The 9,961-nt window shown below is 46.8% G+C and overlaps 1 protein-coding gene across 9 annotated transcripts in view; it reads right to left on the reverse strand.

Annotated features, from left to right (window-relative positions):
- Positions 1-8,438, reverse strand: part of LOC146839410 (membrane-spanning 4-domains subfamily A member 12-like) — a 158,801-nt gene extending 150,363 nt beyond the window's left edge. For 2 of the 9 annotated variants that reach the window (XM_085651451.1, XM_085651444.1), the window contains exon 1: positions 8,289-8,356. The gene's annotated coding sequence lies outside the window, so the exon portion shown is untranslated. Of the gene's footprint in view, positions 1-8,288 lie in introns of all 9 variants that reach the window. The other 7 variants (XM_085651447.1, XM_085651445.1, XM_085651442.1 and 4 more) reach the window with 6 other exon arrangements.
- Positions 8,439-9,961: the final 1,523 nt, after the last annotated feature.

Consider the following 9,961-nt stretch of genomic DNA (forward strand, 5'->3'; position numbering starts at 1 on the left):
GAGGCGTGCAGCAGTGTGTGGCGTGCAGCAGTGTGAGGCGTGCAGCAGTGTTTCATGTAGCAGTGTGAGGCGTGCAGCAGTGTGCGGTGTGCAGCAGTGTGCGGCCTGCAGCAGTGTGCGGCGTGCAGCAGTGTGTAATGCGGCAGTGTGTAATGCAGCAGTGTGCGCAGCAGTGTGTGGCGTGTGGTAGTGTGCAGCGTGCAGCAGTGTGCGGCGTGCAGCAGTGTGTGGCGTGCAGCAGTGTGTGGCGTGGTTTGTAAACAACAAGAAAAGTGGACATCAAAGGAAGGGTGGGAGGGAACGAGCATATGGGGTGTGAGTTATAACGAAAGTTAATTGTTGTAAGAGGTGATGCAGGAAGTGAGGCCGAGCGCGCGCTGGCGAAAGCAGTCTGCTGCTTTCAAGTCCGATGCCAGATGCCAGCTTCGCGCTTGAATGCCTCACATGCACTGGCCATAAACCGCATTCCTAAGGTCTTGTGCCCCTTACTAAATCTCTCTGAATGCGTGAGGCGGCGCACGCGCAGGAAGTAGCTGGTAACAAATGGAATGCGCGTGGTTGTGCGCGTAACCGCCACCCGATCCGGATGGGAAGCCTTTGGGAGCATTTTCTGAAGCCCCTACAGAAGTCTCGCTGAGCGATCGCTTACGCAATAGCCAGGCGAGACCTAAAAAAGGGGGTTTCCCACTTAGACTTAATTACTTTGCTTCTATATTAGGGATCCCATTAGAGAGAAAAAAAATTCTGACAAAATTGCGCTCCACCATGAGCGTCGGTCTGCACCATGGTGTAGTAGCGGCCCAATGATGAAGCATACCACTATTAGTGGGTGACGGCAATCTTAAGAACCCTATGGGTTGCCCAATAGGAATTTATTTGTTCTTTCCTCCCTTCTTTTGTTTCTCCCAGAGCAGCCCCAGAGTGCTGGGGCTACTTTGGTCCTTCCTAGTGTGTGGGGCAAAGCTTTACACCGAAATATAGAGTTAGAGTTATTACAGATGAGAGTAACAAAACATCTTAAGCATATTCTGCAGAGGTTGTCCAGACACATCGTAATAAAATATTATTCTACGATGCTGTATGAGTACCAACATGTTCCCAGCAGGAGATTACATTTGTACAAGGAGGGCAATCCCTAAGCAGGGATCCAGTCAATAGGCACCAGGGAGGGGGGAGCTGCGTCTTGGGCAAGGGCCTTTGCCCCCATTGAAGAAAGGCATAACCAGTCTTTCTGCCCGCCCAGGGGCATATGGGGGCAGTAGCCCCCAATCCGCCTCCCCGGGACAGGGGTCAAAAAGCACCCTACACACCAGGAATTATTTTTTATAAAAACCTGGGTGGGGGCTGCCAAGGATGGCCATGCAAATGCCCCCACCCTTTCCCCCAATAACTGTAAAAGTCTTTCTGCCCCCGCCCCCAGGAGGCAGATGGGGGCAATAGCTCCTGATCTGCATCCCGGGGGGCAGAAAGCCCACTAGGCACCAGGGTTTTTTGTATGTAGGGGTGGGTTCTACCCTGAATAGGCATGCCAATGCCCCCATTCCAAGAAAATGTGCTACAGTCTTTCTGGCCCCCCGGGAGGCAGATGGGGGCAATAGTCACTTATCTGCCCACCCCACCCGTGGGGCTCAAAGCCCACAAGGCACCAGAGGATATTTTTCAGGGATGGGGGCTACCCAGAATGGGAATGCCAATGTCCCCCGCACACCTAAAAAGAGCCACAGTCTTTCTGCACCCCCCAGGAGGCAGATGGTGGCATTGAAAAAAAATTCCCTGGTGCCTAATGGGCATTCTGCCCACAATATACGTTTTGGCCCCTTCCTTGCCGCGGGTACTTTGCCCACCCACACAAGTGAGGTACTATTTTTATTGAGAGACCTGGGGGTACACTGGGTGGTAGGAAATTTGTGTCAGACCGGCGATCCCACAACTTTCCCACACAGAAATGTGAGAAAAATTAGATTTTTTTGCAGCTAAATTTGAGGTTTGCAGGGGGTTCTGGGTAGGAAAACGTTGGAGATCTACGCAAGTCACACTTCCCTGGACTCCACCAGGTGTCTAGTTTTCAGAAATGTGTGGGTTTAGTAGGTTTCCCCAGATGGCCGTCGAGCCCGGGACCAAAACCGCAGGTGCTCCCCTTGCAAAACCGGGTCATTTTGTGAAAGATATTCTGATATCTCCACAATAAATGTTTGACCCTTACCTGCCGCGGGTACTTAGCCCACCCACAGAAGTGAGGTAGCATTGTTATAGGAAGACTAGGGAGGAACGCTGGTTGGAAAGAAATTTGCGTCAGACCAGTGATCCTACAACTTTCCCACACAGAAATGTGAGAAAAGGTAGGTTTTTTTTCAGCTAAATTTGAGGTTTGCAGGGGATTCTGGATAGAAAAACATTGGAGGATCCATAAGTCACACCTCCCTGGACTCCTCCAAGTGTCTAGTTTATGGAAATGTATAGGATTGGTAGGTTTTCCTAGGTGGCCGCCGAGACCAGGATCAAAAAACGCAGGTGACTTTCTCACAAAATATGTTGTTTTTGTAATCTATACTTTTGAATTCTCCACAGTACATTTTGGGCCAATCCCTGTCAAGGGAACTAGGCCTACCCACACAAGTGAGGTACCATTTTTATCGGAAGACTTTAGGAAATGCTGGGTGGGTGGAAGTTTGTGGATTCACACAGATTCCAGAACTTTCCATCACAGAAATGTGAGGAATTCTTAATGTTTTACAAAGTTTGAGGTGTGCAATGGATTTTGTTTAACAGTACCTGTGAGAGCCACACAAGTCACCTCATCCTGGATGTCTAGTTTTCAAAAATGTATAGGTTTGTTAGGTTTCCTTAGGTGCCAGCAGAGCTGCGGTCCAAAATCCACAGCTAGGGAAATTGTGAAAAAAGGGTCAATGTTTCACCGGAAAAATGTGATGTGTCCATGTTGCGTTTTGGGCATTTCCTGTTGCGGGTTCTAGGCCTACCCACACTAGTGAGGTACCATTTTTGTCGATAGACTTGGGGGAAAGCTGGGTTGTTGGAATTTTGGCGCTCCCCTTAGATTCCAGAACTTTCCATCACAGACATGTGAGGAAAAAGTATATTTTTTTACAAAGTTTGAGGTTTGCAAGGGATTCTGGGTAACATAACCTAGTGAGACCCACACAAGTCACCCCTTCCTGGATTTCTCTGGATGTAAAATTTTCAAACATGTGTGGGTTTGCTAGTTTTCCTTAGGTGCCGGCAGAGCTAGGGTCCAAAATCCACAATTAGGCACATTTAAAAAAACGGGTCAGTTTGACAGGAAAATGTGATGTGTCCACATTGCGTTTTGGACAGGTTCCTGTCGCAGGTACCAGGCCTACACACAAAAGTGAGGTGCCATTTTTATAGGGAGACTTTGAGGAATGCTGAGTGACTGGAAGTTTGTGGCTCCCCACAGTTTCCAGAACTTTTCATCACAGAAATGTGAGGAAAATATTTTTTTTTGTTTTTTGACAAATTTTTAGGTTTGCAAGGGATTCTGGGTAACATAACCTAGTGAGAGCCACACAAGTCACCCCATCCTGAATTCCCCTGTGTGTGTCAGTTTTCACTGGAAAATGTGATGTGTCCACGTTGCGTTTTGGGACTTTTCCTGTCGCGGGCACTAGGCCTACCCACACAAGTGAGGTACCACTTTGGGGAATGCTGGGTGTGTTGAAGTTTGTGGATACACGCAGTTTCTAGAACTTTCCATCACAGAAATGTGAGTAAAATGTGGTTTTCTTTTACAAAGTTTGAGGTTTGCAAGGGATTCTGGGTAACAGAACCTGGTGAGAGCAACACAAGTCACCCTATCCTGGATTTCCCTGGATGTCTAGATTTTAGGAATGTATAGGTTTTCTAGGTTCCTTAGCTGCCGGCAGAGCTAGGGTCCAAAAACTAGAACTAGGCACAATGCAGAAAAAGGTTCAGTTTTCACTGGAAAAATATGATGTGTCAATGTTGTATTTTGGGCTGTTTCCTGTGGCGGGTACTAAGCCTACCCACACAAGTGAGGTACCATTTTTATCGGAAGACTTGGGGGAACACTGGGTGGCTGGAAGTTTGTGGCTGTCCGCAGATTATTAAACTTTCCATCACAAAAATGTGAGGAAAATGTAGTTATTCTTTTACAAAGCTTGAGGTTTGCAAAGGATTCTGGGTAACAGAACCTGGTGAGAGCCACACAAGTCACCCCATCCTGGATTTCCCCAGGTGTCTTGTTTTCAAAAATATATAGGTTTGCTAGGTTTCCCTAGGTGCCTGCTGAGCTGGGGTCCAAAATCCACAGCTCAGCACATTGCAAAAAAGGGTCAGTTTTCACTGGAAAAACGTGATGTGACCACATTGCGTGTTGAGCCATTTACTCTTGCATGCACTAGACTGACCCACACAAGTGAGGTAGCATTTTTATCGGGAGACTATGGGAAACACAGAATAGTAGAACAAGTGTTATTACCAATTGACTTTCTTTGCCTTTCTGCCTTCCAAATGTAAGACAATTTGTAAAAAAGAAGTAATTTTGAAAAATGACCTCTAATTCACATGCTTGTATGAGTGCCCACAATTTTGGAGATGTGCAAATAACCACTGCTTCTAAACTCTATATTTTGTTCCCATTTCGAAAATATATAGGTTTCCTTGGTACCTATTTTTTACTCTTTATATTTTACCAAATGAATTGCTATATACCCTGCACACAATAAAAACCTGTTACAAGATGCAGCTCAGCTATGGGCTCTAGGTTAATCAGGTTCTTGGCGAACCTACTCGTCTTATACATCCCCGCAATCCAAAGGGCCCAGCAGATGTGACAGTAGGTTGCTTTCAAATCAAATCAAATCAAATCAAATCATGCATTGAAGAAGTTACAGGTGAAAACGTTGACACAAAGGGCTGGTTTTTTTTCAACTCAATTTCAATATTTTTTATTTTCAACTGTTAGTTTCTATTAAAAAAACCTTGAAGGATCTACACAAATGACCCCGTGCAGAATTGTGTCTAGTTTTCAGAAATGTATAGCTTTCTGGGATCCATTATTGCTGTTAGACCCATTTCTACCACTAACTGAAAAGAGGTTGAAAGCACAAAAAATAACAAAAATAGGCTATGTCTCAGTAAAATGCCAAAATTGTGCAAAAACGATTTGATTTTCTGGCAAATCTGCCTGTTCCTGAAAGCTGAAAAGACGGTGATTTCATCACCACAAACCCATTTGTTGATACCAGTTGCAGGGAAAAAACAGACATTTTCTACTGAAGCACTTTTTCCCATTAAAAAATAAAAATAAAAAACTGTATGTTGGCTAATTTCTGGATCCCCTCCAAGGGAATCCACAAGCCTAGGTACCTTTAGAATCCTCTCCAAGGGAATCCACAAGCCTGGGTACCTTTAGAATCCTCTCCAAGGGAATCCACAAGCCTGGGTACCTTTAGAATCCTCTCCAATGGAATCCACAAGCCTGGGTACCTTTAGAATCCTCGAGATGTTGGAAGAAAAGGATGCAAATTTGGCGTGGATACATTATGTGGACAAAAAGTTGCAGAATCGGCAGTTTCCAGTGGCTACCAATAGCCACCATGGATTTCAGACCAAAGCAGTGCATCTCACACAGCACCTTCTCTCTCCAACCTCCTCTCGTTTATTGGTGGCAAAAGAGGGCTTAGAAGTAAGAACATTCTGGTCCTAAAGTGGAGTTTGGATTTGAAGATATCAGCACAGCATCCTTCCTTCTCTCAAGCTGCCTCTTGCTGTTTGTGGACCTCTGAACCAACCATCCCTGCAGCATCTGCGAGACCAACATTTACTAACTCTACCCAGCCCGCGCTGTCTAACTATCCTCTGGAAGTATGGATGTCTGTCTTCAAGGCGCGAGCTCTTGGAGTGTGATGCGCTTACTCTCAATTCGGTTCTCTCTCGCTTCGTGCAAAAAGAACAATTGATGGATGGATTGCTGAACAATGTCAAACACTCACCCCCAGTCAGAGTTCTGGGCCTAAATCCATCGTTTCTTTGCCCACCACACCTTTCCAGTTTGGACCCAGCCATATGCAAATCAGTCTTGACCCTGCTCCCCATGGTTGAGGCCAATGACCTTCGGTTAGTCTTCTCAGTAATACATCTGCCAGGGTTTCAAACGTTTAATTGTTTAAGATCATTTTGGCCATGTTGCTGAAATGTAAACCACCCACCTCCATCTCCAGTGACTGGAGCTGTATAACACTGTTACATAAATGAAATAAATACATTGGTCAATAAATGAAGGTGTCCTTCAGGGGGTCAGGAACTGCTCCTTGTAGAAGGGAGGCATTTCTCAGTTTGACTTTGTCTTCTAAGCTCACAAATGTAGACCATTTATGCTCCAGATTGCACTGGACCAGCAGCCACGTCAGTGGCATTATTGCAAAGCTCAGACGATGTGAAGCCCGAGGAGCTGTCGCGGGAAGGATGCTTGCTGATGAGGGAGGTGCAGCTGGCAATAACTGATTGAATTTCTGTACAAGGAAGTCAAACCTGCACCTCTCAGGAGGCACCATTGTTTTATGATCCATTGTTGTATTGGACTCCACAGAAACTGTTAAAGACCAGACTGGCCAATAGCGCCGCCTGCTCCAGGCGCGACTCCCTCCAGTACGCAATCTACATGTCTTTCTGCCCTCTGATGCATCTGGCCTGCAGTAAGACCATCTCAGATATCTTAAAGGAGGATTTTTAGGTAAACAATGTACTTGAATAACCAGGTCTCAGTTGACTAACCAGAATGTCTCACTTGAATAACCAGTAAGTCTCACTTGACTAACCAGAATGTCTCACTTGAATAACCAGAAGGTCTCACTTGACTAACTAGAAGGTCTCACTTGAATAACCAAAAGGTCTCACCTAAACTTTGGGTTCTGTACCACCAGTGGTCACACTTCCAGTAATGGTTGTCGATGACCGCAGAGTTAGACTTCGCTTATTATTAACCTTGCATGATTTTCCCCGATGAGTGTTCTGTACAAATAGTGCTTGGTTCAACCGTACATATGCGACTTAGCTTCCTTTACAGATACCAAAATCACTCAGTGGCCTTATGACAACTGGAAACCCAGACTAGGGCAGTTTTGCTTCAGCTCAGATTCGGTGCCCAGCACTTGTTTTCTTGTTATGAATCAGTCAAGAGTAATAGATGTCTTCAGGGAATGTTGATTCCCTCTCAACCTCCCTTGAGTCCTAATTCTTGCCATCCAGATTAAATGTCTGGTCAGCACCACTGTGCTAGCCTCCTCTTCTCTTCCCAGTGGAGGGGCTGGGACTCAGCGACAAGTAACTCCTCTTTCGACTCTGCCAGCTCAGCTCACATTGGCCACCAAATCTCTAAGTCTACTTCCTTCAGGCGGCCGTGAACGTCACAGACCTCCTGGAACTGCATCAACACAACCATGTAGGGCCAGGGAGTCGCCGATGTCCCAGTAATACCTACCGCCTCCCCACAACCATCAGTGTTAATGACAAAGCCTGACAACAGCTCTTTGGGTTAGGGGTCGTAAGACCCCCGGCGTATTTATTTTACACACACACAACGTTTTGAATCATCCACATTCGCACGGTAACCACAGTATTTACATTTTTCTTCACAAGTGAGACCTAGCCTTAACAGAGACTCTAGTACATGGGAGTTACCTAGACATAACTAGCTTGTTCCTGTGCAACCAAGAAAAACGTAACTATTCGAGTGAGATCATGACCGGTTTGGTGTCCCTTCTGGGGTTGCGTCAACTGCGGCCAATCATCGCCCCCAGCCAGCCCCCTGCCCAGGGTTGAACAACAACCGGAATCTGTCTGCCAGCTCCCCCCATACTTGTCGGCTCTCCCGAGTTGGGGGGGCCTTGGTAAATCTCACAACTCTGGCTTCCCGTCAAACCCTGGTACACGTTGGAGGTCCGCTGATCAATGTTCAAGGGCTTCCTGGGCAAGACCGCAGAACGCAGCTCTGGTCCTATGGACCGTACCTGGACCAGCTAGCCAAGGAGGTCCTGGTGGCCAGCAGGCCCCAGCTGAAAAGGAGGCAGCTTCAGCCTCTAATAGGACCTCACTTATGTCACTAAGAAAAACCCTTTCTTCCCAAGAAAAACCTAAAACACATCTTTTCTGAATCCGTGGTGCATCTTCTCCCCAGGTAAGGTATGCAGTGGGGGGTACAATCGACAGTGACGGTTTATAAGTAATTCATTCACTTATTCATTCATGCTTTAGACCACATATGAACTTAGGAAACGACCCTTGTTTACCTCTCCGGAGCAGTGTCTCCTGCGTCTCCTCCGTCCTGTCGACTCCCACAATGCACTCTTTGTACCTGGGAGTGCAGGTGACAAGGCTAACAGGGAGTGGATATATGTGGTTCAATGTACACTGGAGCGTGGCCTCGCCGCCAGCAGACTGTCAAAGGTAGCTTATTTCAAGAAGCCTTGGCTGAGACAACAGCCGGCAATAAAACATGGCGGCCACCAGGAAGTGAGATTAGAAAACCGAAGAATCTCTCTGACACCAAGGGAATGGAGTTAGTATGGAAAGGGGGGAAAGCTATTTTCTGCACCCAGAAGGAACAAGCATTGGCAAAGCCAATAGGTCTGGGCTTAGAAAAGAATGGGGTTTGTGGCGTTTTTTGTTGTTGCTTTTTTTTGCAAGCTTAATGAAGAACAATAATAAAAAGATTACAATTTTAGAAAAGAAAATCTACTGGTTCGCAAAGCGGGAACAATTCCGGTCTTGCACTCTGCTCAAAACACTTACAAAATTAGAAAGGGGGTGTCTGTCACCCAGTGTGCACATTTTTGCAGTTTTCAGTAGTAATAAAGAGTATTTTTTCTCCAAACAGCATCTTAAGAAACAGACAGCACAGAATCGGCTCACGTTAGCTGAGAACATATCCAGAGAGAACTAAACGTATAAACAACGATAAACGCTGTGTGTGTAGGAAATACTTTAATGCTGGGTGTATCCTGGAGTGTCACGTGCTGCTCACGCCAGCCACTCAACCCAAACTCGCTCTCACTGCTGGCCTCTGTCTCGTGCAGGTGTTTGTGACGCCTGCAGACCCAGGTGCACGTTTCTTTTGCAGCAATTGAAGGGTCACCTGCATATTTTTCCACAATCATTTAGTGCAGTAAACACAATTATAATATGTAGCATGATCACCAATATGTGTTTCCTTTTTCTTTCCTTATATAACTCGCATTGCAGGAAAAGGCGATCATTACAAGGAGCGGCGGTCTCGCTCGCTCTCTCCTCTCTCTCTCTCTCTCTCTCTCTCTCTCTCTCTCTTTCTCTTTCTCTCCTCTCTCTCTCTCTCTCTCTCTCTCTCTCTCTCTCTCTCTCTCTCTCTCTTCTCTCTCTCTCTCTCTCTCTCTCTCTCTTTCTCTCTCTCTCTCTCTCTCTCTCTCTCTCTCTCTCTCTCTCTCTCTTTCTCTCTCTCTCTCTCTCTCTCTCTCTCTCTCTCTCTCTCTCTCTCTCTCCTCTCGAAACATCACTTTGGTGCAAACTTCCTTCACAACAGGAGATGACACCACCAGGGCGGGCTCACACTGCCTGGGTGTGAGGACAGTCAGCGGGGATCCACGCGTCTCTTTCCTTCATCCAGGACAACAAAGTTGCATTAAACTAGGCCACGACAACCTGGGTGGAATTGTCGAAGAGCACACATGTAGCTCTGTTTTTGGTTTGCAGTCTGTGGGTTTCCTTCCCACTGGGGGCGTTGGTCCACAGAGCTGTCCTGGCAGGGTTCACACGTGTGCAGTGGTTGCCGGCTGCCCGGGTTCCACGCAGGAGACCCCATAAGAGGGCGGCCGCCTTAGTGCCACAAGAAGGCACAGGAAGCAGCCGCCCAGTCGTTGGGACCCTCTAGGGTCCAGTAGGGTAACGTCACTTCCGGGGATAGGAGGCGGGGGGAGCGGGGTATTAATAC

This window comes from Triturus cristatus, chromosome 4_1 (assembly GCF_964204655.1).
Source record: "Triturus cristatus chromosome 4_1, aTriCri1.1, whole genome shotgun sequence".
Taxonomy (NCBI): Eukaryota; Metazoa; Chordata; class Amphibia; order Caudata; family Salamandridae; genus Triturus; species Triturus cristatus.